The 27,153-nt window shown below is 43.5% G+C and overlaps 33 non-coding genes across 33 annotated transcripts; 26 read left to right on the top strand and 7 right to left on the bottom strand.

Annotated features, from left to right (window-relative positions):
- Nucleotides 1-543: 543 nt before the first annotated feature.
- Nucleotides 544-615, top strand: TRNAT-CGU (transfer RNA threonine (anticodon CGU)). The gene has a single exon. It is a non-coding gene; the product is annotated as a tRNA-Thr (tRNA).
- A 1,488-nt stretch (nucleotides 616-2,103) lies between these two features.
- On the bottom strand, nucleotides 2,104-2,198 carry TRNAI-UAU (transfer RNA isoleucine (anticodon UAU)). Its single transcript has 2 exons — nucleotides 2,161-2,198; nucleotides 2,104-2,139 (listed from the first exon to the last, which is right to left on the bottom strand). It is a non-coding gene; the product is annotated as a tRNA-Ile (tRNA).
- Nucleotides 2,199-2,674: 476 nt separating this feature from the next.
- On the top strand, nucleotides 2,675-2,751 carry TRNAS-GCU (transfer RNA serine (anticodon GCU)). The gene has a single exon. It is a non-coding gene; the product is annotated as a tRNA-Ser (tRNA).
- Nucleotides 2,752-3,216: 465 nt separating this feature from the next.
- Nucleotides 3,217-3,288, top strand: TRNAT-UGU (transfer RNA threonine (anticodon UGU)). Its single transcript has one exon. It is a non-coding gene; the product is annotated as a tRNA-Thr (tRNA).
- A 687-nt stretch (nucleotides 3,289-3,975) lies between these two features.
- On the top strand, nucleotides 3,976-4,057 carry TRNAS-GCU (transfer RNA serine (anticodon GCU)). The gene has a single exon. It is a non-coding gene; the product is annotated as a tRNA-Ser (tRNA).
- A 546-nt stretch (nucleotides 4,058-4,603) lies between these two features.
- Nucleotides 4,604-4,675, top strand: TRNAT-CGU (transfer RNA threonine (anticodon CGU)). Its single transcript has one exon. It is a non-coding gene; the product is annotated as a tRNA-Thr (tRNA).
- A 1,488-nt stretch (nucleotides 4,676-6,163) lies between these two features.
- TRNAI-UAU (transfer RNA isoleucine (anticodon UAU)) lies at nucleotides 6,164-6,258 on the bottom strand. The gene is made up of 2 exons: nucleotides 6,221-6,258; nucleotides 6,164-6,199 (listed from the first exon to the last, which is right to left on the bottom strand). It is a non-coding gene; the product is annotated as a tRNA-Ile (tRNA).
- Nucleotides 6,259-6,738: 480 nt separating this feature from the next.
- On the top strand, nucleotides 6,739-6,815 carry TRNAS-GCU (transfer RNA serine (anticodon GCU)). Its single transcript has one exon. It is a non-coding gene; the product is annotated as a tRNA-Ser (tRNA).
- A 465-nt stretch (nucleotides 6,816-7,280) lies between these two features.
- On the top strand, nucleotides 7,281-7,352 carry TRNAT-UGU (transfer RNA threonine (anticodon UGU)). The gene has a single exon. It is a non-coding gene; the product is annotated as a tRNA-Thr (tRNA).
- A 687-nt stretch (nucleotides 7,353-8,039) lies between these two features.
- Nucleotides 8,040-8,121, top strand: TRNAS-GCU (transfer RNA serine (anticodon GCU)). Its single transcript has one exon. It is a non-coding gene; the product is annotated as a tRNA-Ser (tRNA).
- Nucleotides 8,122-8,667: 546 nt separating this feature from the next.
- On the top strand, nucleotides 8,668-8,739 carry TRNAT-CGU (transfer RNA threonine (anticodon CGU)). The gene has a single exon. It is a non-coding gene; the product is annotated as a tRNA-Thr (tRNA).
- A 1,488-nt stretch (nucleotides 8,740-10,227) lies between these two features.
- On the bottom strand, nucleotides 10,228-10,322 carry TRNAI-UAU (transfer RNA isoleucine (anticodon UAU)). Its single transcript has 2 exons — nucleotides 10,285-10,322; nucleotides 10,228-10,263 (listed from the first exon to the last, which is right to left on the bottom strand). It is a non-coding gene; the product is annotated as a tRNA-Ile (tRNA).
- A 480-nt stretch (nucleotides 10,323-10,802) lies between these two features.
- On the top strand, nucleotides 10,803-10,879 carry TRNAS-GCU (transfer RNA serine (anticodon GCU)). Its single transcript has one exon. It is a non-coding gene; the product is annotated as a tRNA-Ser (tRNA).
- Nucleotides 10,880-11,344: 465 nt separating this feature from the next.
- Nucleotides 11,345-11,416, top strand: TRNAT-UGU (transfer RNA threonine (anticodon UGU)). Its single transcript has one exon. It is a non-coding gene; the product is annotated as a tRNA-Thr (tRNA).
- Nucleotides 11,417-12,103: 687 nt separating this feature from the next.
- On the top strand, nucleotides 12,104-12,185 carry TRNAS-GCU (transfer RNA serine (anticodon GCU)). Its single transcript has one exon. It is a non-coding gene; the product is annotated as a tRNA-Ser (tRNA).
- A 546-nt stretch (nucleotides 12,186-12,731) lies between these two features.
- TRNAT-CGU (transfer RNA threonine (anticodon CGU)) lies at nucleotides 12,732-12,803 on the top strand. The gene has a single exon. It is a non-coding gene; the product is annotated as a tRNA-Thr (tRNA).
- A 1,488-nt stretch (nucleotides 12,804-14,291) lies between these two features.
- TRNAI-UAU (transfer RNA isoleucine (anticodon UAU)) lies at nucleotides 14,292-14,386 on the bottom strand. Its single transcript has 2 exons — nucleotides 14,349-14,386; nucleotides 14,292-14,327 (listed from the first exon to the last, which is right to left on the bottom strand). It is a non-coding gene; the product is annotated as a tRNA-Ile (tRNA).
- Nucleotides 14,387-14,862: 476 nt separating this feature from the next.
- Nucleotides 14,863-14,939, top strand: TRNAS-GCU (transfer RNA serine (anticodon GCU)). The gene has a single exon. It is a non-coding gene; the product is annotated as a tRNA-Ser (tRNA).
- Nucleotides 14,940-15,404: 465 nt separating this feature from the next.
- Nucleotides 15,405-15,476, top strand: TRNAT-UGU (transfer RNA threonine (anticodon UGU)). Its single transcript has one exon. It is a non-coding gene; the product is annotated as a tRNA-Thr (tRNA).
- Nucleotides 15,477-16,163: 687 nt separating this feature from the next.
- Nucleotides 16,164-16,245, top strand: TRNAS-GCU (transfer RNA serine (anticodon GCU)). Its single transcript has one exon. It is a non-coding gene; the product is annotated as a tRNA-Ser (tRNA).
- A 546-nt stretch (nucleotides 16,246-16,791) lies between these two features.
- TRNAT-CGU (transfer RNA threonine (anticodon CGU)) lies at nucleotides 16,792-16,863 on the top strand. Its single transcript has one exon. It is a non-coding gene; the product is annotated as a tRNA-Thr (tRNA).
- A 1,488-nt stretch (nucleotides 16,864-18,351) lies between these two features.
- Nucleotides 18,352-18,446, bottom strand: TRNAI-UAU (transfer RNA isoleucine (anticodon UAU)). Its single transcript has 2 exons — nucleotides 18,409-18,446; nucleotides 18,352-18,387 (listed from the first exon to the last, which is right to left on the bottom strand). It is a non-coding gene; the product is annotated as a tRNA-Ile (tRNA).
- Nucleotides 18,447-18,926: 480 nt separating this feature from the next.
- Nucleotides 18,927-19,003, top strand: TRNAS-GCU (transfer RNA serine (anticodon GCU)). The gene has a single exon. It is a non-coding gene; the product is annotated as a tRNA-Ser (tRNA).
- A 465-nt stretch (nucleotides 19,004-19,468) lies between these two features.
- Nucleotides 19,469-19,540, top strand: TRNAT-UGU (transfer RNA threonine (anticodon UGU)). Its single transcript has one exon. It is a non-coding gene; the product is annotated as a tRNA-Thr (tRNA).
- Nucleotides 19,541-20,227: 687 nt separating this feature from the next.
- On the top strand, nucleotides 20,228-20,309 carry TRNAS-GCU (transfer RNA serine (anticodon GCU)). Its single transcript has one exon. It is a non-coding gene; the product is annotated as a tRNA-Ser (tRNA).
- A 546-nt stretch (nucleotides 20,310-20,855) lies between these two features.
- Nucleotides 20,856-20,927, top strand: TRNAT-CGU (transfer RNA threonine (anticodon CGU)). The gene has a single exon. It is a non-coding gene; the product is annotated as a tRNA-Thr (tRNA).
- Nucleotides 20,928-22,415: 1,488 nt separating this feature from the next.
- On the bottom strand, nucleotides 22,416-22,510 carry TRNAI-UAU (transfer RNA isoleucine (anticodon UAU)). Its single transcript has 2 exons — nucleotides 22,473-22,510; nucleotides 22,416-22,451 (listed from the first exon to the last, which is right to left on the bottom strand). It is a non-coding gene; the product is annotated as a tRNA-Ile (tRNA).
- Nucleotides 22,511-22,990: 480 nt separating this feature from the next.
- On the top strand, nucleotides 22,991-23,067 carry TRNAS-GCU (transfer RNA serine (anticodon GCU)). The gene has a single exon. It is a non-coding gene; the product is annotated as a tRNA-Ser (tRNA).
- Nucleotides 23,068-23,532: 465 nt separating this feature from the next.
- TRNAT-UGU (transfer RNA threonine (anticodon UGU)) lies at nucleotides 23,533-23,604 on the top strand. The gene has a single exon. It is a non-coding gene; the product is annotated as a tRNA-Thr (tRNA).
- Nucleotides 23,605-24,291: 687 nt separating this feature from the next.
- TRNAS-GCU (transfer RNA serine (anticodon GCU)) lies at nucleotides 24,292-24,373 on the top strand. Its single transcript has one exon. It is a non-coding gene; the product is annotated as a tRNA-Ser (tRNA).
- A 546-nt stretch (nucleotides 24,374-24,919) lies between these two features.
- TRNAT-CGU (transfer RNA threonine (anticodon CGU)) lies at nucleotides 24,920-24,991 on the top strand. Its single transcript has one exon. It is a non-coding gene; the product is annotated as a tRNA-Thr (tRNA).
- Nucleotides 24,992-26,479: 1,488 nt separating this feature from the next.
- TRNAI-UAU (transfer RNA isoleucine (anticodon UAU)) lies at nucleotides 26,480-26,574 on the bottom strand. Its single transcript has 2 exons — nucleotides 26,537-26,574; nucleotides 26,480-26,515 (listed from the first exon to the last, which is right to left on the bottom strand). It is a non-coding gene; the product is annotated as a tRNA-Ile (tRNA).
- Nucleotides 26,575-27,054: 480 nt separating this feature from the next.
- On the top strand, nucleotides 27,055-27,131 carry TRNAS-GCU (transfer RNA serine (anticodon GCU)). Its single transcript has one exon. It is a non-coding gene; the product is annotated as a tRNA-Ser (tRNA).
- Nucleotides 27,132-27,153: the final 22 nt, after the last annotated feature.

Below are 27,153 nucleotides of genomic sequence, written 5' to 3'. Positions count from 1 at the left end.
TTTTTCTTTATAGTCTGCATTTAAACATAGACCAAAGTCTTTCAACCTCCCTGTGAAAGACAGGAATGAGTACAGATATGGAAATAGAGATGTAAAAATAAGTTCATTGGTGCAGGCGGAGAATGAAATTAGTCAAAGACTTTCCTCGTAGGTTTCCATTCTTTACTATTATAGGAGCCAAAATCAGCGCAGTTAGTAAACTCCCAAGCTTACATCCCAAATTCTTTTTTCTTTTAGTTGTCTGCCTTTTACATGTTCCTTTTGCCATCATTCTGACCTGCTATCTAAACTCATGAACCTGTTCAGCATCCTACTCAATACATACATACCCGTAAAAGTACATACTCAAACGCATACCGACAATGTATCACCAACATAAGCACACACGCTTTCGCAAATCAGATGTATGATGACGTACTGAACACATGCAGAGATATACAGCCATTTTTACACAACCAGAAATTCATATACCTGGAGATCTACCTAGGTAAAACCCATGGTTTCTTTGCACTTTCTGTTGTTGGCTGTGAGCAAGCAGCAGGTGGCCTTGTAGCTCAGTGGCAGAGCACTGGTTTCGTAAACCAGGGGTCATGAGTTCAAACCTCATCAGGGCCTCGGGCGGATTATTTTCAAAAAGCACGGGGAAGAGAAGCCAGAGTTGCACCATCTACAGAGAACCTTTTATGACGGGATGCATCCTCATAATTGAAGTCTTCCACAGAAGGAGTGAAATAGAGTTCGAGAGGAAGGCCTAATGTTTTCAGGCAAAGACTGACAAAAACCTTGCAATGTCGCATGTAGCTGCTTTGGTGAAAAGACTGTTCAAGTTCACAATGCAACGGAGGGGTGTTCCCCATCTCCATACAATCATCTCTTTGATAATGTAAACGTGCCAGGCGTGTTGAAAGACAAAGACAGACACAACCGCACATACCAGTTGAAGAAAGACAGCCAGCAAACACATTTGTATAGAGGTAAGCAAGCCTCAATTAGAGATGTGAGTCCCTCCGTTTCTGCGGGAGTCCACAAGTTTAATAAAAAATGAACACATATCTTTCATGTTCTAATGATTACCAATCTTTCTGATTAGCTCTGCATAGCTCCAATGGCTATGTGTGTGTGTGTGTGTGTATGTGCCCGTGTGTGTAGGGGAAGGGGTCGGTAGATGTGTTCACGCAGAGCAAGTTGCATACATCGCCAACAGCCATTCTCTCCTGCTCCTGTGCATCCAGTTCGGAAGCGAACCCACCCAATTGTTCTATATGTCTGCTACCCTGACCGCATTCACACATCATTGGCTATTAGTATGCAGCTTGTGGGCGCTGTCAATGGGATATAAGCACCATTCCCCATGTCTGCAATAGCTAGACCAGATTCTGAGGTATGATGAGCAGGGGTCCAGGCACTTCGCCTGACGAACGCCGGGCTTAGCCCTGCCGGGCCTAGCCCTGAGGGGCCTAACTGGGCATGGCCCTGTGTAAGGTAGGGTGAGCAGGGGACCACTTGCAACTAACCTTCGGCACCAATCAGGCATGGAGAGGTCTGTGCAAATGCCCAGCCCTTTAGCAATCTCGATCTGCAAAACCTTCAACTCCTAATTCTCATGGCTCCCAGAAGCCCTAGCCCATATGCAAATGAGGCGAGTTCCTATCAGCATCCTTGTTCTGCTTGATTTTATCAAAGTGACTGCCTGATTAGTGAAAGGGTATTTATTCTCAGAGGTTTGCTTCAAAGGCGATAATGCAGTAAATAGACAACATTATTCTTTGTAAGTTGATATTGTCTCCTGGATCCTACTCCAGTAACCCTTTTTCTACCTTTACAAATGTCTTCCGTAAGTGGTGCTCAGCAGAAAATGGAGTATAATAACAGTTGACATTTTTTATTTTCTGTTCTATTTTCAAAAACCCTCCGTAGCTGTATTTAAAGCGCAAACACCCCATAAATAACTTGCAATGAGTATTCCATGTCTAAAAGGCAGAGGAGCTGTCATACAACATTAACTGACAATCAAGGAAACCTTGAGGTGAACCAAAAAATGTCCAGAACATTTATTGGTTCAATAATTCAGTTTTGAGGTGAATTAGTAAAAAGTTCCAAAGTTGCTCCAGGTGAGGCTTGAACTCACAACCTCGGCATTGCTCACTGCATGTACTGCTGTATAAGTACCGCGCGCTAACCGATTGCGCCACTGGAGCTGCTGTGTTTTGGTTTTCAACATGAAACTACACCCACAAACACACAAGTGTACAAAAGCACCCACAAGCTCTGGCATTGTCTTTTTAGCTGACACCAAATTATGGGTGCCTTGTAGTGCCCATATTGTGCCACTGGAGCTTACCTTTTAGCCTGATATACACTTTGCCACTGATGTTCAGCCAATGGTGCAGTCAAATGTCCCTTCTACATTTTTGTCATGCTGCAGGCAGTGCCACTGGAGCCAGCATGATGCTCTTCCTCATATTCAACACGTGTCAATTGAAACACCTCCCAATGTCATCTTGGCGATGCCTATAAACACCCCAGGACTTTGATGAATTTTTCTCAACAGCAAGTGAGGCAGTTTTCCTGCAAACGGCTGGATGTACCTCAACAAGGAACGCATTGTGGTTCTATTTTGAAGATGTTTGTGTTATTACCTGTAAAGACTTGAATGCCTAACATAATCCCTGTAGACGAGGTGGCCGAGTGGTTAAGGCGATGGACTGCTAATCTACTGTACACGCGTGGTTTCGAATCCCACCTTTGTCGATTTTAACTTTTGAAATCTTTTTTAAACATCTGCATTGCTCTAAGCACCATTGCCATTGGCTTTCAAAGAACATACAGACAAAAGTGAAAATATGCATGTTAGTTGATTAAGAAGGACACAAACAAGGTTGTCGTGTTACTGGCAGGAATGCAATCTGCTGTGCTTGACTACCCTTTGAGCCAGAATCCGGATAGAAATTTAAAAAAGCAAAGGTAATATCCATATTGTCTCTCTGCTGCCATGTACATGTTTTTTTCAACTTTCACGCATCACATCTCCTCATTAGTCACCCTAAAATTGCACGGAATACGCACAAATTAGCTGCTCCTCAAAAAATCGGCCAGAAAAAAACAGGTCAAATCACAATCATATACATACATTCTCACACACCCTTCAAATATGTCTACCCAGTAAACATCATGTTGTGTGCTCGTTGTGTTGCTGTTATGCGTCGTAACCTGAGGGGCTCTGTAGCTCAGTGGCAGAGCACTGGTCTTGTAAACCAGGGGTCGTGAGTTCGATCCTCATCAGGGCCTCCAAATGGTAATTTTCTTGAACATTGTTGAATAGGAACTGATATTGCACATTGTACCTGTGCAACCTTTTACCAATGGATTCGGGCCTATAACAAAGCCACAAGCGCAAGGTGTCTGAATAGTCTGTGGGGAAGGTCGGCTTTCTGGACCTAATTTCTTCAAGAAAAAGACCTTGATAATCTTGTGATGACAGATGCAGATGATCACGGTGAAGCTCTTACTCTATTGAACAGTACAGCGGTTCTGGGTTGCACGCCTTTCTCTATTTTCAGGGACGTTGATGTGGCAAAATTTAATTGGAAAAGGGTTATTGCCATCACTCACTATTTAAATTCAATGACATCACAGGAAGCAGCAGCATCTGAACTTTGATCTTGGCTGGAAACGTTGAATGATGCCAAACACTGGGAAACTGGAGCTTGCGTTATGCTGGTTTTACTACTAATGGTGTGCCATACGGAAGAACAAGCACCTTCCTCTGGATTAGTGTTGTGAACCCTCCAGGAGCTCTTGTTATATTTTTCTGAACTTCAACTTGATGTGTTTATCTATCAATGGCCGGGTAAGGAAGAACGAGTCAACGATCTTGTTTCTATTATGACAAACATGATCTATTTTTCACTGACTTTGCACCACCATTGTTTTATCTCTTCTTTAAGCATGGGACTCGAGCACCGTTCCCAAACAGACGAGGTGGCCGAGTGGTTAAGGCGATGGACTGCTAATCCATTGTGCTCTGCACGCGTGGGTTCGAATCCCACCTTCGTCGTATTTTTTCTTTATAGTCTGCATTTAAACATAGACCAAAGTCTTTCAACCTCCCTGTGAAAGACAGGAATGAGTACAGATATGGAAATAGAGATGTAAAAATAAGTTCATTGGTGCAGGCGGAGAATGAAATTAGTCAAAGACTTTCCTCGTAGGTTTCCATTCTTTACTATTATAGGAGCCAAAATCAGCGCAGTTAGTAAACTCCCAAGCTTACATCCCAAATTCTTTTTTCTTTTAGTTGTCTGCCTTTTACATGTTCCTTTTGCCATCATTCTGACCTGCTATCTAAACTCATGAACCTGTTCAGCATCCTACTCAATACATACATACCCGTAAAAGTACATACTCAAACGCATACCGACAATGTATCACCAACATAAGCACACACGCTTTCGCAAATCAGATGTATGATGACGTACTGAACACATGCAGAGATATACAGCCATTTTTACACAACCAGAAATTCATATACCTGGAGATCTACCTAGGTAAAACCCATGGTTTCTTTGCACTTTCTGTTGTTGGCTGTGAGCAAGCAGCAGGTGGCCTTGTAGCTCAGTGGCAGAGCACTGGTCTCGTAAACCAGGGGTCATGAGTTCAAACCTCATCAGGGCCTCGGGCGGATTATTTTCAAAAAGCACGGGGAAGAGAAGCCAGAGTTGCACCATCTACAGAGAACCTTTTATGACGGGATGCATCCTCATAATTGAAGTCTTCCACAGAAGGAGTGAAATAGAGTTCGAGAGGAAGGCCTAATGTTTTCAGGCAAAGACTGACAAAAACCTTGCAATGTCGCATGTAGCTGCTTTGGTGAAAAGACTGTTCAAGTTCACAATGCAACGGAGGGGTGTTCCCCATCTCCATACAATCATCTCTTTGATAATGTAAACGTGCCAGGCGTGTTGAAAGACAAAGACAGACACAACCGCACATACCAGTTGAAGAAAGACAGCCAGCAAACACATTTGTATAGAGGTAAGCAAGCCTCAATTAGAGATGTGAGTCCCTCCGTTTCTGCGGGAGTCCACAAGTTTAATAAAAAATGAACACATATCTTTCATGTTCTAATGATTACCAATCTTTCTGATTAGCTCTGCATAGCTCCAATGGCTATGTGTGTGTGTGTGTGTGTATGTGCCCGTGTGTGTAGGGGAAGGGGTCGGTAGATGTGTTCACGCAGAGCAAGTTGCATACATCGCCAACAGCCATTCTCTCCTGCTCCTGTGCATCCAGTTCGGAAGCGAACCCACCCAATTGTTCTATATGTCTGCTACCCTGACCGCATTCACACATCATTGGCTATTAGTATGCAGCTTGTGGGCGCTGTCAATGGGATATAAGCACCATTCCCCATGTCTGCAATAGCTAGACCAGATTCTGAGGTATGATGAGCAGGGGTCCAGGCACTTCGCCTGACGAACGCCGGGCTTAGCCCTGCCGGGCCTAGCCCTGAGGGGCCTAACTGGGCATGGCCCTGTGTAAGGTAGGGTGAGCAGGGGACCACTTGCAACTAACCTTCGGCACCAATCAGGCATGGAGAGGTCTGTGCAAATGCCCAGCCCTTTAGCAATCTCGATCTGCAAAACCTTCAACTCCTAATTCTCATGGCTCCCAGAAGCCCTAGCCCATATGCAAATGAGGCGAGTTCCTATCAGCATCCTTGTTCTGCTTGATTTTATCAAAGTGACTGCCTGATTAGTGAAAGGGTATTTATTCTCAGAGGTTTGCTTCAAAGGCGATAATGCAGTAAATAGACAACATTATTCTTTGTAAGTTGATATTGTCTCCTGGATCCTACTCCAGTAACCCTTTTTCTACCTTTACAAATGTCTTCCGTAAGTGGTGCTCAGCAGAAAATGGAGTATAATAACAGTTGACATTTTTTATTTTCTGTTCTATTTTCAAAAACCCTCCGTAGCTGTATTTAAAGCGCAAACACCCCATAAATAACTTGCAATGAGTATTCCATGTCTAAAAGGCAGAGGAGCTGTCATACAACATTAACTGACAATCAAGGAAACCTTGAGGTGAACCAAAAAATGTCCAGAACATTTATTGGTTCAATAATTCAGTTTTGAGGTGAATTAGTAAAAAGTTCCAAAGTTGCTCCAGGTGAGGCTTGAACTCACAACCTCGGCATTGCTCACTGCATGTACTGCTGTATAAGTACCGCGCGCTAACTGATTGCGCCACTGGAGCTGCTGTGTTTTGGTTTTCAACATGAAACTACACCCACAAACACACACACAAGTGTACAAAAGCACCCACAAGCTCTGGCATTGTCTTTTTAGCTGACACCAAATTATGGGTGCCTTGTAGTGCCCATATTGTGCCACTGGAGCTTACCTTTTAGCCTGATATACACTTTGCCACTGATGTTCAGCCAATGGTGCAGTCAAATGTCCCTTCTACATTTTTGTCATGCTGCAGGCAGTGCCACTGGAGCCAGCATGATGCTCTTCCTCATATTCAACACGTGTCAATTGAAACACCTCCCAATGTCATCTTGGCGATGCCTATAAACACCCCAGGACTTTGATGAATTTTTCTCAACAGCAAGTGAGGCAGTTTTCCTGCAAACGGCTGGATGTACCTCAACAAGGAACGCATTGTGGTTCTATTTTGAAGATGTTTGTGTTATTACCTGTAAAGACTTGAATGCCTAACATAATCCCTGTAGACGAGGTGGCCGAGTGGTTAAGGCGATGGACTGCTAATCTACTGTACACGCGTGGTTTCGAATCCCACCTTTGTCGATTTTAACTTTTTAAATCTTTTTTAAACATCTGCATTGCTCTAAGCACCATTGCCATTGGCTTTCAAAGAACATACAGACAAAAGTGAAAATATGCATGTTAGTTGATTAAGAAGGACACAAACAAGGTTGTCGTGTTACTGGCAGGAATGCAATCTGCTGTGCTTGACTACCCTTTGAGCCAGAATCCGGATAGAAATTTAAAAAAGCAAAGGTAATATCCATATTGTCTCTCTGCTGCCATGTACATGTTTTTTTCAACTTTCACGCATCACATCTCCTCATTAGTCACCCTAAAATTGCACGGAATACGCACAAATTAGCTGCTCCTCAAAAAATCGGCCAGAAAAAAACAGGTCAAATCACAATCATATACATACATTCTCACACACCCTTCAAATATGTCTACCCAGTAAACATCATGTTGTGTGCTCATTGTGTTGCTGTAATGCGTCGTAACCTGAGGGGCTCTGTAGCTCAGTGGCAGAGCACTGGTCTTGTAAACCAGGGGTCGTGAGTTCGATCCTCATCAGGGCCTCCAAATGGTAATTTTCTTGAACATTGTTGAATAGGAACTGATATTGCACATTGTACCTGTGCAACCTTTTACCAATGGATTCGGGCCTATAACAAAGCCACAAGCGCAAGGTGTCTGAATAGTCTGTGGGGAAGGTCGGCTTTCTGGACCTAATTTCTTCAAGAAAAACACCTTGATAATCTTGTGATGACAGATGCAGATGATCACGGTGAAGCCCTTACTCTATTGAACAGTACAGCGGTTCTGGGTTGCACGCCTTTCTCTATTTTCAGGGACGTTGATGTGGCAAAATTTAATTGGAAAAGGGTTATTGCCATCACTCACTATTTAAATTCAATGACATCACAGGAAGCAGCAGCATCTGAACTTTGATCTTGGCTGGAAACGTTGAATGATGCCAAACACTGGGAAACTGGAGCTTGCGTTATGCTGGTTTTACTACTAATGGTGTGCCATACGGAAGCTCAAGCACCTTCCTCTGGATTAGTGTTGTGAACCCTCCAGGAGCTCTTGTTATATTTTTCTGAACTTCAACTTGATGTGTTTATCTATCAATGGCCGGGTAAGGAAGAACGAGTCAACGATCTTGTTTCTATTATGACAAACATGATCTATTTTTCACTGACTTTGCACCACCATTGTTTTATCTCTTCTTTAAGCATGGGATTCGAGCACCGTTCCCAAACAGACGAGGTGGCCGAGTGGTTAAGGCGATGGACTGCTAATCCATTGTGCTCTGCACGCGTGGGTTCGAATCCCACCTTCGTCGTATTTTTTCTTTATAGTCTGCATTTAAACATAGACCAAAGTCTTTCAACCTCCCTGTGAAAGACAGGAATGAGTACAGATATGGAAATAGAGATGTAAAAATAAGTTCATTGGTGCAGGCGGAGAATGAAATTAGTCAAAGACTTTCCTCGTAGGTTTCCATTCTTTACTATTATAGGAGCCAAAATCAGCGCAGTTAGTAAACTCCCAAGCTTACATCCCAAATTCTTTTTTCTTTTAGTTGTCTGCCTTTTACATGTTCCTTTTGCCATCATTCTGACCTGCTATCTAAACTCATGAACCTGTTCAGCATCCTACTCAATACATACATACCCGTAAAAGTACATACTCAAACGCATACCGACAATGTATCACCAACATAAGCACACACGCTTTCGCAAATCAGATGTATGATGACGTACTGAACACATGCAGAGATATACAGCCATTTTTACACAACCAGAAATTCATATACCTGGAGATCTACCTAGGTAAAACCCATGGTTTCTTTGCACTTTCTGTTGTTGGCTGTGAGCAAGCAGCAGGTGGCCTTGTAGCTCAGTGGCAGAGCACTGGTCTCGTAAACCAGGGGTCATGAGTTCAAACCTCATCAGGGCCTCGGGCGGATTATTTTCAAAAAGCACGGGGAAGAGAAGCCAGAGTTGCACCATCTACAGAGAACCTTTTATGACGGGATGCATCCTCATAATTGAAGTCTTCCACAGAAGGAGTGAAATAGAGTTCGAGAGGAAGGCCTAATGTTTTCAGGCAAAGACTGACAAAAACCTTGCAATGTCGCATGTAGCTGCTTTGGTGAAAAGACTGTTCAAGTTCACAATGCAACGGAGGGGTGTTCCCCATCTCCATACAATCATCTCTTTGATAATGTAAACGTGCCAGGCGTGTTGAAAGACAAAGACAGACACAACCGCACATACCAGTTGAAGAAAGACAGCCAGCAAACACATTTGTATAGAGGTAAGCAAGCCTCAATTAGAGATGTGAGTCCCTCCGTTTCTGCGGGAGTCCACAAGTTTAATAAAAAATGAACACATATCTTTCATGTTCTAATGATTACCAATCTTTCTGATTAGCTCTGCATAGCTCCAATGGCTATGTGTGTGTGTGTGTGTGTATGTGCCCGTGTGTGTAGGGGAAGGGGTCGGTAGATGTGTTCACGCAGAGCAAGTTGCATACATCGCCAACAGCCATTCTCTCCTGCTCCTGTGCATCCAGTTCGGAAGCGAACCCACCCAATTGTTCTATATGTCTGCTACCCTGACCGCATTCACACATCATTGGCTATTAGTATGCAGCTTGTGGGCGCTGTCAATGGGATATAAGCACCATTCCCCATGTCTGCAATAGCTAGACCAGATTCTGAGGTATGATGAGCAGGGGTCCAGGCACTTCGCCTGACGAACGCCGGGCTTAGCCCTGCCGGGCCTAGCCCTGAGGGGCCTAACTGGGCATGGCCCTGTGTAAGGTAGGGTGAGCAGGGGACCACTTGCAACTAACCTTCGGCACCAATCAGGCATGGAGAGGTCTGTGCAAATGCCCAGCCCTTTAGCAATCTCGATCTGCAAAACCTTCAACTCCTAATTCTCATGGCTCCCAGAAGCCCTAGCCCATATGCAAATGAGGCGAGTTCCTATCAGCATCCTTGTTCTGCTTGATTTTATCAAAGTGACTGCCTGATTAGTGAAAGGGTATTTATTCTCAGAGGTTTGCTTCAAAGGCGATAATGCAGTAAATAGACAACATTATTCTTTGTAAGTTGATATTGTCTCCTGGATCCTACTCCAGTAACCCTTTTTCTACCTTTACAAATGTCTTCCGTAAGTGGTGCTCAGCAGAAAATGGAGTATAATAACAGTTGACATTTTTTATTTTCTGTTCTATTTTCAAAAACCCTCCGTAGCTGTATTTAAAGCGCAAACACCCCATAAATAACTTGCAATGAGTATTCCATGTCTAAAAGGCAGAGGAGCTGTCATACAACATTAACTGACAATCAAGGAAACCTTGAGGTGAACCAAAAAATGTCCAGAACATTTATTGGTTCAATAATTCAGTTTTGAGGTGAATTAGTAAAAAGTTCCAAAGTTGCTCCAGGTGAGGCTTGAACTCACAACCTCGGCATTGCTCACTGCATGTACTGCTGTATAAGTACCGCGCGCTAACCGATTGCGCCACTGGAGCTGCTGTGTTTTGGTTTTCAACATGAAACTACACCCACAAACACACACACAAGTGTACAAAAGCACCCACAAGCTCTGGCATTGTCTTTTTAGCTGACACCAAATTATGGGTGCCTTGTAGTGCCCATATTGTGCCACTGGAGCTTACCTTTTAGCCTGATATACACTTTGCCACTGATGTTCAGCCAATGGTGCAGTCAAATGTCCCTTCTACATTTTTGTCATGCTGCAGGCAGTGCCACTGGAGCCAGCATGATGCTCTTCCTCATATTCAACACGTGTCAATTGAAACACCTCCCAATGTCATCTTGGCGATGCCTATAAACACCCCAGGACTTTGATGAATTTTTCTCAACAGCAAGTGAGGCAGTTTTCCTGCAAACGGCTGGATGTACCTCAACAAGGAACGCATTGTGGTTCTATTTTGAAGATGTTTGTGTTATTACCTGTAAAGACTTGAATGCCTAACATAATCCCTGTAGACGAGGTGGCCGAGTGGTTAAGGCGATGGACTGCTAATCTACTGTACACGCGTGGTTTCGAATCCCACCTTTGTCGATTTTAACTTTTGAAATCTTTTTTAAACATCTGCATTGCTCTAAGCACCATTGCCATTGGCTTTCAAAGAACATACAGACAAAAGTGAAAATATGCATGTTAGTTGATTAAGAAGGACACAAACAAGGTTGTCGTGTTACTGGCAGGAATGCAATCTGCTGTGCTTGACTACCCTTTGAGCCAGAATCCGGATAGAAATTTAAAAAAGCAAAGGTAATATCCATATTGTCTCTCTGCTGCCATGTACATGTTTTTTTCAACTTTCACGCATCACATCTCCTCATTAGTCACCCTAAAATTGCACGGAATACGCACAAATTAGCTGCTCCTCAAAAAATCGGCCAGAAAAAAACAGGTCAAATCACAATCATATACATACATTCTCACACACCCTTCAAATATGTCTACCCAGTAAACATCATGTTGTGTGCTCGTTGTGTTGCTGTTATGCGTCGTAACCTGAGGGGCTCTGTAGCTCAGTGGCAGAGCACTGGTCTTGTAAACCAGGGGTCGTGAGTTCGATCCTCATCAGGGCCTCCAAATGGTAATTTTCTTGAACATTGTTGAATAGGAACTGATATTGCACATTGTACCTGTGCAACCTTTTACCAATGGATTCGGGCCTATAACAAAGCCACAAGCGCAAGGTGTCTGAATAGTCTGTGGGGAAGGTCGGCTTTCTGGACCTAATTTCTTCAAGAAAAAGACCTTGATAATCTTGTGATGACAGATGCAGATGATCACGGTGAAGCCCTTACTCTATTGAACCGTACAGCGGTTCTGGGTTGCACGCCTTTCTCTATTTTCAGGGACGTTGATGTGGCAAAATTTAATTGGAAAAGGGTTATTGCCATCACTCACTATTTAAATTCAATGACATCACAGGAAGCAGCAGCATCTGAACTTTGATCTTGGCTGGAAACGTTGAATGATGCCAAACACTGGGAAACTGGAGCTTGCGTTATGCTGGTTTTACTACTAATGGTGTGCCATACGGAAGAACAAGCACCTTCCTCTGGATTAGTGTTGTGAACCCTCCAGGAGCTCTTGTTATATTTTTCTGAACTTCAACTTGATGTGTTTATCTATCAATGGCCGGGTAAGGAAGAACGAGTCAACGATCTTGTTTCTATTATGACAAACATGATCTATTTTTCACTGACTTTGCACCACCATTGTTTTATCTCTTCTTTAAGCATGGGACTCGAGCACCGTTCCCAAACAGACGAGGTGGCCGAGTGGTTAAGGCGATGGACTGCTAATCCATTGGGCTCTGCATGCGTGGGTTCGAATCCCACCTTCGTCGTATTTTTTCTTTATAGTCTGCATTTAAACATAGACCAAAGTCTTTCAACCTCCCTGTGAAAGACAGGAATGAGTACAGATATGGAAATAGAGATGTAAAAATAAGTTCATTGGTGCAGGCGGAGAATGAAATTAGTCAAAGACTTTCCTCGTAGGTTTCCATTCTTTACTATTATAGGAGCCAAAATCAGCGCAGTTAGTAAACTCCCAAGCTTACATCCCAAATTCTTTTTTCTTTTAGTTGTCTGCCTTTTACATGTTCCTTTTGCCATCATTCTGACCTGCTATCTAAACTCATGAACCTGTTCAGCATCCTACTCAATACATACATACCCGTAAAAGTACATACTCAAACGCATACCGACAATGTATCACCAACATAAGCACACACGCTTTCGCAAATCAGATGTATGATGACGTACTGAACACATGCAGAGATATACAGCCATTTTTACACAACCAGAAATTCATATACCTGGAGATCTACCTAGGTAAAACCCATGGTTTCTTTGCACTTTCTGTTGTTGGCTGTGAGCAAGCAGCAGGTGGCCTTGTAGCTCAGTGGCAGAGCACTGGTTTCGTAAACCAGGGGTCATGAGTTCAAACCTCATCAGGGCCTCGGGCGGATTATTTTCAAAAAGCACGGGGAAGAGAAGCCAGAGTTGCACCATCTACAGAGAACCTTTTATGACGGGATGCATCCTCATAATTGAAGTCTTCCACAGAAGGAGTGAAATAGAGTTCGAGAGGAAGGCCTAATGTTTTCAGGCAAAGACTGACAAAAACCTTGCAATGTCGCATGTAGCTGCTTTGGTGAAAAGACTGTTCAAGTTCACAATGCAACGGAGGGGTGTTCCCCATCTCCATACAATCATCTCTTTGATAATGTAAACGTGCCAGGCGTGTTGAAAGACAAAGACAGACACAACCGCACATACCAGTTGAAGAAAGACAGCCAGCAAACACATTTGTATAGAGGTAAGCAAGCCTCAATTAGAGATGTGAGTCCCTCCGTTTCTGCGGGAGTCCACAAGTTTAATAAAAAATGAACACATATCTTTCATGTTCTAATGATTACCAATCTTTCTGATTAGCTCTGCATAGCTCCAATGGCTATGTGTGTGTGTGTGTGTGTATGTGCCCGTGTGTGTAGGGGAAGGGGTCGGTAGATGTGTTCACGCAGAGCAAGTTGCATACATCGCCAACAGCCATTCTCTCCTGCTCCTGTGCATCCAGTTCGGAAGCGAACCCACCCAATTGTTCTATATGTCTGCTACCCTGACCGCATTCACACATCATTGGCTATTAGTATGCAGCTTGTGGGCGCTGTCAATGGGATATAAGCACCATTCCCCATGTCTGCAATAGCTAGACCAGATTCTGAGGTATGATGAGCAGGGGTCCAGGCACTTCGCCTGACGAACGCCGGGCTTAGCCCTGCCGGGCCTAGCCCTGAGGGGCCTAACTGGGCATGGCCCTGTGTAAGGTAGGGTGAGCAGGGGACCACTTGCAACTAACCTTCGGCACCAATCAGGCATGGAGAGGTCTGTGCAAATGCCCAGCCCTTTAGCAATCTCGATCTGCAAAACCTTCAACTCCTAATTCTCATGGCTCCCAGAAGCCCTAGCCCATATGCAAATGAGGCGAGTTCCTATCAGCATCCTTGTTCTGCTTGATTTTATCAAAGTGACTGCCTGATTAGTGAAAGGGTATTTATTCTCAGAGGTTTGCTTCAAAGGCGATAATGCAGTAAATAGACAACATTATTCTTTGTAAGTTGATATTGTCTCCTGGATCCTACTCCAGTAACCCTTTTTCTACCTTTACAAATGTCTTCCGTAAGTGGTGCTCAGCAGAAAATGGAGTATAATAACAGTTGACATTTTTTATTTTCTGTTCTATTTTCAAAAACCCTCCGTAGCTGTATTTAAAGCGCAAACACCCCATAAATAACTTGCAATGAGTATTCCATGTCTAAAAGGCAGAGGAGCTGTCATACAACATTAACTGACAATCAAGGAAACCTTGAGGTGAACCAAAAAATGTCCAGAACATTTATTGGTTCAATAATTCAGTTTTGAGGTGAATTAGTAAAAAGTTCCAAAGTTGCTCCAGGTGAGGCTTGAACTCACAACCTCGGCATTGCTCACTGCATGTACTGCTGTATAAGTACCGCGCGCTAACCGATTGCGCCACTGGAGCTGCTGTGTTTTGGTTTTCAACATGAAACTACACCCACAAACACACAAGTGTACAAAAGCACCCACAAGCTCTGGCATTGTCTTTTTAGCTGACACCAAATTATGGGTGCCTTGTAGTGCCCATATTGTGCCACTGGAGCTTACCTTTTAGCCTGATATACACTTTGCCACTGATGTTCAGCCAATGGTGCAGTGAAATGTCCCTTCTACATTTTTGTCATGCTGCAGGCAGTGCCACTGGAGCCAGCATGATGCTCTTCCTCATATTCAACACGTGTCAATTGAAACACCTCCCAATGTCATCTTGGCGATGCCTATAAACACCCCAGGACTTTGATGAATTTTTCTCAACAGCAAGTGAGGCAGTTTTCCTGCAAACGGCTGGATGTACCTCAACAAGGAACGCAATGTGGTTCTATTTTGAAGATGTTTGTGTTATTACCTGTAAAGACTTGAATGCCTAACATAATCCCTGTAGACGAGGTGGCCGAGTGGTTAAGGCGATGGACTGCTAATCTACTGTACACGCGTGGTTTCGAATCCCACCTTTGTCGATTTTAACTTTTGAAATCTTTTTTAAACATCTGCATTGCTCTAAGCACCATTGCCATTGGCTTTCAAAGAACATACAGACAAAAGTGAAAATATGCATGTTAGTTGATTAAGAAGGACACAAACAAGGTTGTCGTGTTACTGGCAGGAATGCAATCTGCTGTGCTTGACTACCCTTTGAGCCAGAATCCGGATAGAAATTTAAAAAAGCAAAGGTAATATCCATATTGTCTCTCTGCTGCCATGTACATGTTTTTTTCAACTTTCACGCATCACATCTCCTCATTAGTCACCCTAAAATTGCACGGAATACGCACAAATTAGCTGCTCCTCAAAAAATCGGCCAGAAAAAAACAGGTCAAATCACAATCATATACATACATTCTCACACACCCTTCAAATATGTCTACCCAGTAAACATCATGTTGTGTGCTCGTTGTGTTGCTGTTATGCGTCGTAACCTGAGGGGCTCTGTAGCTCAGTGGCAGAGCACTGGTCTTGTAAACCAGGGGTCGTGAGTTCGATCCTCATCAGGGCCTCCAAATGGTAATTTTCTTGAACATTGTTGAATAGGAACTGATATTGCACATTGTACCTGTGCAACCTTTTACCAATGGATTCGGGCCTATAACAAAGCCACAAGCGCAAGGTGTCTGAATAGTCTGTGGGGAAGGTCGGCTTTCTGGACCTAATTTCTTCAAGAAAAAGACCTTGATAATCTTGTGATGACAGATGCAGATGATCACGGTGAAGCCCTTACTCTATTGAACAGTACAGCGGTTCTGGGTTGCACGCCTTTCTCTATTTTCAGGGACGTTGATGTGGCAAAATTTAATTGGAAAAGGGTTATTGCCATCACTCACTATTTAAATTCAATGACATCACAGGAAGCAGCAGCATCTGAACTTTGATCTTGGCTGGAAACGTTGAATGATGCCAAACACTGGGAAACTGGAGCTTGCGTTATGCTGGTTTTACTACTAATGGTGTGCCATACGGAAGAACAAGCACCTTCCTCTGGATTAGTGTTGTGAACCCTCCAGGAGCTCTTGTTATATTTTTCTGAACTTCAACTTGATGTGTTTATCTATCAATGGCCGGGTAAGGAAGAACGAGTCAACGATCTTGTTTCTATTATGACAAACATGATCTATTTTTCACTGACTTTGCACCACCATTGTTTTATCTCTTCTTTAAGCATGGGACTCGAGCACCGTTCCCAAACAGACGAGGTGGCCGAGTGGTTAAGGCGATGGACTGCTAATCCATTGTGCTCTGCACGCGTGGGTTCGAATCCCACCTTCGTCGTATTTTTTCTTTATAGTCTGCATTTAAACATAGACCAAAGTCTTTCAACCTCCCTGTGAAAGACAGGAATGAGTACAGATATGGAAATAGAGATGTAAAAATAAGTTCATTGGTGCAGGCGGAGAATGAAATTAGTCAAAGACTTTCCTCGTAGGTTTCCATTCTTTACTATTATAGGAGCCAAAATCAGCGCAGTTAGTAAACTCCCAAGCTTACATCCCAAATTCTTTTTTCTTTTAGTTGTCTGCCTTTTACATGTTCCTTTTGCCATCATTCTGACCTGCTATCTAAACTCATGAACCTGTTCAGCATCCTACTCAATACATACATACCCGTAAAAGTACATACTCAAACGCATACCGACAATGTATCACCAACATAAGCACACACGCTTTCGCAAATCAGATGTATGATGACGTACTGAACACATGCAGAGATATACAGCCATTTTTACACAACCAGAAATTCATATACCTGGAGATCTACCTAGGTAAAACCCATGGTTTCTTTGCACTTTCTGTTGTTGGCTGTGAGCAAGCAGCAGGTGGCCTTGTAGCTCAGTGGCAGAGCACTGGTCTCGTAAACCAGGGGTCATGAGTTCAAACCTCATCAGGGCCTCGGGCGGATTATTTTCAAAAAGCACGGGGAAGAGAAGCCAGAGTTGCACCATCTACAGAGAACCTTTTATGACGGGATGCATCCTCATAATTGAAGTCTTCCACAGAAGGAGTGAAATAGAGTTCGAGAGGAAGGCCTAATGTTTTCAGGCAAAGACTGACAAAAACCTTGCAATGTCGCATGTAGCTGCTTTGGTGAAAAGACTGTTCAAGTTCACAATGCAACGGAGGGGTGTTCCCCATCTCCATACAATCATCTCTTTGATAATGTAAACGTGCCAGGCGTGTTGAAAGACAAAGACAGACACAACCGCACATACCAGTTGAAGAAAGACAGCCAGCAAACACATTTGTATAGAGGTAAGCAAGCCTCAATTAGAGATGTGAGTCCCTCCGTTTCTGCGGGAGTCCACAAGTTTAATAAAAAATGAACACATATCTTTCATGTTCTAATGATTACCAATCTTTCTGATTAGCTCTGCATAGCTCCAATGGCTATGTGTGTGTGTGTGTGTGTATGTGCCCGTGTGTGTAGGGGAAGGGGTCGGTAGATGTGTTCACGCAGAGCAAGTTGCATACATCGCCAACAGCCATTCTCTCCTGCTCCTGTGCATCCAGTTCGGAAGCGAACCCACCCAATTGTTCTATATGTCTGCTACCCTGACCGCATTCACACATCATTGGCTATTAGTATGCAGCTTGTGGGCGCTGTCAATGGGATATAAGCACCATTCCCCATGTCTGCAATAGCTAGACCAGATTCTGAGGTATGATGAGCAGGGGTCCAGGCACTTCGCCTGACGAACGCCGGGCTTAGCCCTGCCGGGCCTAGCCCTGAGGGGCCTAACTGGGCATGGCCCTGTGTAAGGTAGGGTGAGCAGGGGACCACTTGCAACTAACCTTCGGCACCAATCAGGCATGGAGAGGTCTGTGCAAATGCCCAGCCCTTTAGCAATCTCGATCTGCAAAACCTTCAACTCCTAATTCTCATGGCTCCCAGAAGCCCTAGCCCATATGCAAATGAGGCGAGTTCCTATCAGCATCCTTGTTCTGCTTGATTTTATCAAAGTGACTGCCTGATTAGTGAAAGGGTATTTATTCTCAGAGGTTTGCTTCAAAGGCGATAATGCAGTAAATAGACAACATTATTCTTTGTAAGTTGATATTGTCTCCTGGATCCTACTCCAGTAACCCTTTTTCTACCTTTACAAATGTCTTCCGTAAGTGGTGCTCAGCAGAAAATGGAGTATAATAACAGTTGACATTTTTTATTTTCTGTTCTATTTTCAAAAACCCTCCGTAGCTGTATTTAAAGCGCAAACACCCCATAAATAACTTGCAATGAGTATTCCATGTCTAAAAGGCAGAGGAGCTGTCATACAACATTAACTGACAATCAAGGAAACCTTGAGGTGAACCAAAAAATGTCCAGAACATTTATTGGTTCAATAATTCAGTTTTGAGGTGAATTAGTAAAAAGTTCCAAAGTTGCTCCAGGTGAGGCTTGAACTCACAACCTCGGCATTGCTCACTGCATGTACTGCTGTATAAGTACCGCGCGCTAACTGATTGCGCCACTGGAGCTGCTGTGTTTTGGTTTTCAACATGAAACTACACCCACAAACACACACACAAGTGTACAAAAGCACCCACAAGCTCTGGCATTGTCTTTTTAGCTGACACCAAATTATGGGTGCCTTGTAGTGCCCATATTGTGCCACTGGAGCTTACCTTTTAGCCTGATATACACTTTGCCACTGATGTTCAGCCAATGGTGCAGTCAAATGTCCCTTCTACATTTTTGTCATGCTGCAGGCAGTGCCACTGGAGCCAGCATGATGCTCTTCCTCATATTCAACACGTGTCAATTGAAACACCTCCCAATGTCATCTTGGCGATGCCTATAAACACCCCAGGACTTTGATGAATTTTTCTCAACAGCAAGTGAGGCAGTTTTCCTGCAAACGGCTGGATGTACCTCAACAAGGAACGCATTGTGGTTCTATTTTGAAGATGTTTGTGTTATTACCTGTAAAGACTTGAATGCCTAACATAATCCCTGTAGACGAGGTGGCCGAGTGGTTAAGGCGATGGACTGCTAATCTACTGTACACGCGTGGTTTCGAATCCCACCTTTGTCGATTTTAACTTTTTAAATCTTTTTTAAACATCTGCATTGCTCTAAGCACCATTGCCATTGGCTTTCAAAGAACATACAGACAAAAGTGAAAATATGCATGTTAGTTGATTAAGAAGGACACAAACAAGGTTGTCGTGTTACTGGCAGGAATGCAATCTGCTGTGCTTGACTACCCTTTGAGCCAGAATCCGGATAGAAATTTAAAAAAGCAAAGGTAATATCCATATTGTCTCTCTGCTGCCATGTACATGTTTTTTTCAACTTTCACGCATCACATCTCCTCATTAGTCACCCTAAAATTGCACGGAATACGCACAAATTAGCTGCTCCTCAAAAAATCGGCCAGAAAAAAACAGGTCAAATCACAATCATATACATACATTCTCACACACCCTTCAAATATGTCTACCCAGTAAACATCATGTTGTGTGCTCATTGTGTTGCTGTAATGCGTCGTAACCTGAGGGGCTCTGTAGCTCAGTGGCAGAGCACTGGTCTTGTAAACCAGGGGTCGTGAGTTCGATCCTCATCAGGGCCTCCAAATGGTAATTTTCTTGAACATTGTTGAATAGGAACTGATATTGCACATTGTACCTGTGCAACCTTTTACCAATGGATTCGGGCCTATAACAAAGCCACAAGCGCAAGGTGTCTGAATAGTCTGTGGGGAAGGTCGGCTTTCTGGACCTAATTTCTTCAAGAAAAAGACCTTGATAATCTTGTGATGACAGATGCAGATGATCACGGTGAAGCCCTTACTCTATTGAACAGTACAGCGGTTCTGGGTTGCACGCCTTTCTCTATTTTCAGGGACGTTGATGTGGCAAAATTTAATTGGAAAAGGGTTATTGCCATCACTCACTATTTAAATTCAATGACATCACAGGAAGCAGCAGCATCTGAACTTTGATCTTGGCTGGAAACGTTGAATGATGCCAAACACTGGGAAACTGGAGCTTGCGTTATGCTGGTTTTACTACTAATGGTGTGCCATACGGAAGCTCAAGCACCTTCCTCTGGATTAGTGTTGTGAACCCTCCAGGAGCTCTTGTTATATTTTTCTGAACTTCAACTTGATGTGTTTATCTATCAATGGCCGGGTAAGGAAGAACGAGTCAACGATCTTGTTTCTATTATGACAAACATGATCTATTTTTCACTGACTTTGCACCACCATTGTTTTATCTCTTCTTTAAGCATGGGATTCGAGCACCGTTCCCAAACAGACGAGGTGGCCGAGTGGTTAAGGCGATGGACTGCTAATCCATTGTGCTCTGCACGCGTGGGTTCGAATCCCACCTTCGTCGTATTTTTTCTTTATAGTCTGCATTTAAACATAGACCAAAGTCTTTCAACCTCCCTGTGAAAGACAGGAATGAGTACAGATATGGAAATAGAGATGTAAAAATAAGTTCATTGGTGCAGGCGGAGAATGAAATTAGTCAAAGACTTTCCTCGTAGGTTTCCATTCTTTACTATTATAGGAGCCAAAATCAGCGCAGTTAGTAAACTCCCAAGCTTACATCCCAAATTCTTTTTTCTTTTAGTTGTCTGCCTTTTACATGTTCCTTTTGCCATCATTCTGACCTGCTATCTAAACTCATGAACCTGTTCAGCATCCTACTCAATACATACATACCCGTAAAAGTACATACTCAAACGCATACCGACAATGTATCACCAACATAAGCACACACGCTTTCGCAAATCAGATGTATGATGACGTACTGAACACATGCAGAGATATACAGCCATTTTTACACAACCAGAAATTCATATACCTGGAGATCTACCTAGGTAAAACCCATGGTTTCTTTGCACTTTCTGTTGTTGGCTGTGAACAAGCAGCAGGTGGCCTTGTAGCTCAGTGGCAGAGCACTGGTCTCGTAAACCAGGGGTCATGAGTTCAAACCTCATCAGGGCCTCGGGCGGATTATTTTCAAAAAGCACGGGGAAGAGAAGCCAGAGTTGCACCATCTACAGAGAACCTTTTATGACGGGATGCATCCTCATAATTGAAGTCTTCCACAGAAGGAGTGAAATAGAGTTCGAGAGGAAGGCCTAATGTTTTCAGGCAAAGACTGACAAAAACCTTGCAATGTCGCATGTAGCTGCTTTGGTGAAAAGACTGTTCAAGTTCACAATGCAACGGAGGGGTGTTCCCCATCTCCATACAATCATCTCTTTGATAATGTAAACGTGCCAGGCGTGTTGAAAGACAAAGACAGACACAACCGCACATACCAGTTGAAGAAAGACAGCCAGCAAACACATTTGTATAGAGGTAAGCAAGCCTCAATTAGAGATGTGAGTCCCTCCGTTTCTGCGGGAGTCCACAAGTTTAATAAAAAATGAACACATATCTTTCATGTTCTAATGATTACCAATCTTTCTGATTAGCTCTGCATAGCTCCAATGGCTATGTGTGTGTGTGTGTGTGTATGTGCCCGTGTGTGTAGGGGAAGGGGTCGGTAGATGTGTTCACGCAGAGCAAGTTGCATACATCGCCAACAGCCATTCTCTCCTGCTCCTGTGCATCCAGTTCGGAAGCGAACCCACCCAATTGTTCTATATGTCTGCTACCCTGACTGCATTCACACATCATTGGCTATTAGTATGCAGCTTGTGGGCGCTGTCAATGGGATATAAGCACCATTCCCCATGTCTGCAATAGCTAGACCAGATTCTGAGGTATGATGAGCAGGGGTCCAGGCACTTCGCCTGACGAACGCCGGGCTTAGCCCTGCCGGGCCTAGCCCTGAGGGGCCTAACTGGGCATGGCCCTGTGTAAGGTAGGGTGAGCAGGGGACCACTTGCAACTAACCTTCGGCACCAATCAGGCATGGAGAGGTCTGTGCAAATGCCCAGCCCTTTAGCAATCTCGATCTGCAAAACCTTCAACTCCTAATTCTCATGGCTCCCAGAAGCCCTAGCCCATATGCAAATGAGGCGAGTTCCTATCAGCATCCTTGTTCTGCTTGATTTTATCAAAGTGACTGCCTGATTAGTGAAAGGGTATTTATTCTCAGAGGTTTGCTTCAAAGGCGATAATGCAGTAAATAGACAACATTATTCTTTGTAAGTTGATATTGTCTCCTGGATCCTACTCCAGTAACCCTTTTTCTACCTTTACAAATGTCTTCCGTAAGTGGTGCTCAGCAGAAAATGGAGTATAATAACAGTTGACATTTTTTATTTTCTGTTCTATTTTCAAAAACCCTCCGTAGCTGTATTTAAAGCGCAAACACCCCATAAATAACTTGCAATGAGTATTCCATGTCTAAAAGGCAGAGGAGCTGTCATACAACATTAACTGACAATCAAGGAAACCTTGAGGTGAACCAAAAAATGTCCAGAACATTTATTGGTTCAATAATTCAGTTTTGAGGTGAATTAGTAAAAAGTTCCAAAGTTGCTCCAGGTGAGGCTTGAACTCACAACCTCGGCATTGCTCACTGCATGTACTGCTGTATAAGTACCGCGCGCTAACCGATTGCGCCACTGGAGCTGCTGTGTTTTGGTTTTCAACATGAAACTACACCCACAAACACACACACAAGTGTACAAAAGCACCCACAAGCTCTGGCATTGTCTTTTTAGCTGACACCAAATTATGGGTGCCTTGTAGTGCCCATATTGTGCCACTGGAGCTTACCTTTTAGCCTGATATACACTTTGCCACTGATGTTCAGCCAATGGTGCAGTCAAATGTCCCTTCTACATTTTTGTCATGCTGCAGGCAGTGCCACTGGAGCCAGCATGATGCTCTTCCTCATATTCAACACGTGTCAATTGAAACACCTCCCAATGTCATCTTGGCGATGCCTATAAACACCCCAGGACTTTGATGAATTTTTCTCAACAGCAAGTGAGGCAGTTTTCCTGCAAACGGCTGGATGTACCTCAACAAGGAACGCATTGTGGTTCTATTTTGAAGATGTTTGTGTTATTACCTGTAAAGACTTGAATGCCTAACATAATCCCTGTAGACGAGGTGGCCGAGTGGTTAAGGCGATGGACTGCTAATCTACTGTACACGCGTGGTTTCGAATCCCACCTTTGTCGATTTTAACTTTTGAAATCTTTTTTAAACATCTGCATTGCTCTAAGCACCATTGCCATTGGCTTTCAAAGAACATACAGACAAAAGTGAAAATATGCATGTTAGTTGATTAAGAAGGACACAAACAAGGTTGTCGTGTTACTGGCAGGAATGCAATCTGCTGTGCTTGACTACCCTTTGAGCCAGAATCCGGATAGAAATTTAAAAAAGCAAAGGTAATATCCATATTGTCTCTCTGCTGCCATGTACATGTTTTTTTCAACTTTCACGCATCACATCTCCTCATTAGTCACCCTAAAATTGCACGGAATACGCACAAATTAGCTGCTCCTCAAAAAATCGGCCAGAAAAAAACAGGTCAAATCACAATCATATACATACATTCTCACACACCCTTCAAATATGTCTACCCAGTAAACATCATGTTGTGTGCTCGTTGTGTTGCTGTTATGCGTCGTAACCTGAGGGGCTCTGTAGCTCAGTGGCAGAGCACTGGTCTTGTAAACCAGGGGTCGTGAGTTCGATCCTCATCAGGGCCTCCAAATGGTAATTTTCTTGAACATTGTTGAATAGGAACTGATATTGCACATTGTACCTGTGCAACCTTTTACCAATGGATTCGGGCCTATAACAAAGCCACAAGCGCAAGGTGTCTGAATAGTCTGTGGGGAAGGTCGGCTTTCTGGACCTAATTTCTTCAAGAAAAAGACCTTGATAATCTTGTGATGACAGATGCAGATGATCACGGTGAAGCCCTTACTCTATTGAACAGTACAGCGGTTCTGGGTTGCACGCCTTTCTCTATTTTCAGGGACGTTGATGTGGCAAAATTTAATTGGAAAAGGGTTATTGCCATCACTCACTATTTAAATTCAATGACATCACAGGAAGCAGCAGCATCTGAACTTTGATCTTGGCTGGAAACGTTGAATGATGCCAAACACTGGGAAACTGGAGCTTGCGTTATGCTGGTTTTACTACTAATGGTGTGCCATACGGAAGAACAAGCACCTTCCTCTGGATTAGTGTTGTGAACCCTCCAGGAGCTCTTGTTATATTTTTCTGAACTTCAACTTGATGTGTTTATCTATCAATGGCCGGGTAAGGAAGAACGAGTCAACGATCTTGTTTCTATTATGACAAACATGATCTATTTTTCACTGACTTTGCACCATCATTGTTTTATCTCTTCTTTAAGCATGGGACTCGAGCACCGTTCCCAAACAGACGAGGTGGCCGAGTGGTTAAGGCGATGGACTGCTAATCCATTGTGCTCTGCACGCGTGGGTTCGAATCCCACCTTCGTCGTATTTTTTCTTTATAGTCTGCATTTAAACATAGACCAAAGTCTTTCAACCTCCCTGTGAAAGACAGGAATGAGTACAGATATGGAAATAGAGATGTAAAAATAAGTTCATTGGTGCAGGCGGAGAATGAAATTAGTCAAAGACTTTCCTCGTAGGTTTCCATTCTTTACTATTATAGGAGCCAAAATCAGCGCAGTTAGTAAACTCCCAAGCTTACATCCCAAATTCTTTTTTCTTTTAGTTGTCTGCCTTTTACATGTTCCTTTTGCCATCATTCTGACCTGCTATCTAAACTCATGAACCTGTTCAGCATCCTACTCAATACATACATACCCGTAAAAGTACATACTCAAACGCATACCGACAATGTATCACCAACATAAGCACACACGCTTTCGCAAATCAGATGTATGATGACGTACTGAACACATGCAGAGATATACAGCCATTTTTACACAACCAGAAATTCATATACCTGGAGATCTACCTAGGTAAAACCCATGGTTTCTTTGCACTTTCTGTTGTTGGCTGTGAGCAAGCAGCAGGTGGCCTTGTAGCTCAGTGGCAGAGCACTGGTCTCGTAAACCAGGGGTCATGAGTTCAAACCTCATCAGGGCCTCGGGCGGATTATTTTCAAAAAGCACGGGGAAGAGAAGCCAGAGTTGCACCATCTACAGAGAACCTTTTATGACGGGATGCATCCTCATAATTGAAGTCTTCCACAGAAGGAGTGAAATAGAGTTCGAGAGGAAGGCCTAATGTTTTCAGGCAAAGACTGACAAAAACCTTGCAATGTCGCATGTAGCTGCTTTGGTGAAAAGACTGTTCAAGTTCACAATGCAACGGAGGGGTGTTCCCCATCTCCATACAATCATCTCTTTGATAATGTAAACGTGCCAGGCGTGTTGAAAGACAAAGACAGACACAACCGCACATACCAGTTGAAGAAAGACAGCCAGCAAACACATTTGTATAGAGGTAAGCAAGCCTCAATTAGAGATGTGAGTCCCTCCGTTTCTGCGGGAGTCCACAAGTTTAATAAAAAATGAACACATATCTTTCATGTTCTAATGATTACCAATCTTTCTGATTAGCTCTGCATAGCTCCAATGGCTATGTGTGTGTGTGTGTGTGTATGTGCCCGTGTGTGTAGGGGAAGGGGTCGGTAGATGTGTTCACGCAGAGCAAGTTGCATACATCGCCAACAGCCATTCTCTCCTGCTCCTGTGCATCCAGTTCGGAAGCGAACCCACCCAATTGTTCTATATGTCTGCTACCCTGACCGCATTCACACATCATTGGCTATTAGTATGCAGCTTGTGGGCGCTGTCAATGGGATATAAGCACCATTCCCCATGTCTGCAATAGCTAGACCAGATTCTGAGGTATGATGAGCAGGGGTCCAGGCACTTCGCCTGACGAACGCCGGGCTTAGCCCTGCCGGGCCTAGCCCTGAGGGGCCTAACTGGGCATGGCCCTGTGTAAGGTAGGGTGAGCAGGGGACCACTTGCAACTAACCTTCGGCACCAATCAGGCATGGAGAGGTCTGTGCAAATGCCCAGCCCTTTAGCAATCTCGATCTGCAAAACCTTCAACTCCTAATTCTCATGGCTCCCAGAAGCCCTAGCCCATATGCAAATGAGGCGAGTTCCTATCAGCATCCTTGTTCTGCTTGATTTTATCAAAGTGACTGCCTGATTAGTGAAAGGGTATTTATTCTCAGAGGTTTGCTTCAAAGGCGATAATGCAGTAAATAGACAACATTATTCTTTGTAAGTTGATATTGTCTCCTGGATCCTACTCCAGTAACCCTTTTTCTACCTTTACAAATGTCTTCCGTAAGTGGTGCTCAGCAGAAAATGGAGTATAATAACAGTTGACATTTTTTATTTTCTGTTCTATTTTCAAAAACCCTCCGTAGCTGTATTTAAAGCGCAAACACCCCATAAATAACTTGCAATGAGTATTCCATGTCTAAAAGGCAGAGGAGCTGTCATACAACATTAACTGACAATCAAGGAAACCTTGAGGTGAACCAAAAAATGTCCAGAACATTTATTGGTTCAATAATTCAGTTTTGAGGTGAATTAGTAAAAAGTTCCAAAGTTGCTCCAGGTGAGGCTTGAACTCACAACCTCGGCATTGCTCACTGCATGTACTGCTGTATAAGTACCGCGCGCTAACCGATTGCGCCACTGGAGCTGCTGTGTTTTGGTTTTCAACATGAAACTACACCCACAAACACACACACAAGTGTACAAAAGCACCCACAAGCTCTGGCATTGTCTTTTTAGCTGACACCAAATTATGGGTGCCTTGTAGTGCCCATATTGTGCCACTGGAGCTTACCTTTTAGCCTGATATACACTTTGCCACTGATGTTCAGCCAATGGTGCAGTCAAATGTCCCTTCTACATTTTTGTCATGCTGCAGGCAGTGCCACTGGAGCCAGCATGATGCTCTTCCTCATATTCAACACGTGTCAATTGAAACACCTCCCAATGTCATCTTGGCGATGCCTATAAACACCCCAGGACTTTGATGAATTTTTCTCAACAGCAAGTGAGGCAGTTTTCCTGCAAACGGCTGGATGTACCTCAACAAGGAACGCATTGTGGTTCTATTTTGAAGATGTTTGTGTTATTACCTGTAAAGACTTGAATGCCTAACATAATCCCTGTAGACGAGGTGGCCGAGTGGTTAAGGCGATGGACTGCTAATCTACTGTACACGCGTGGTTTCGAATCCCACCTTTGTCGATTTTAACTTTTGAAATCTTTT

This window comes from Ambystoma mexicanum, chromosome 13 (assembly GCF_040938575.1).
Source record: "Ambystoma mexicanum isolate Mex_15411 chromosome 13, UKY_AmexF1_1, whole genome shotgun sequence".
NCBI classification, from domain to species: Eukaryota; Metazoa; Chordata; class Amphibia; order Caudata; family Ambystomatidae; genus Ambystoma; species Ambystoma mexicanum.
The sequence above is the reverse complement of the archived record's forward strand: the minus strand, read 5'-3'. Positions and strand labels throughout refer to the sequence as shown.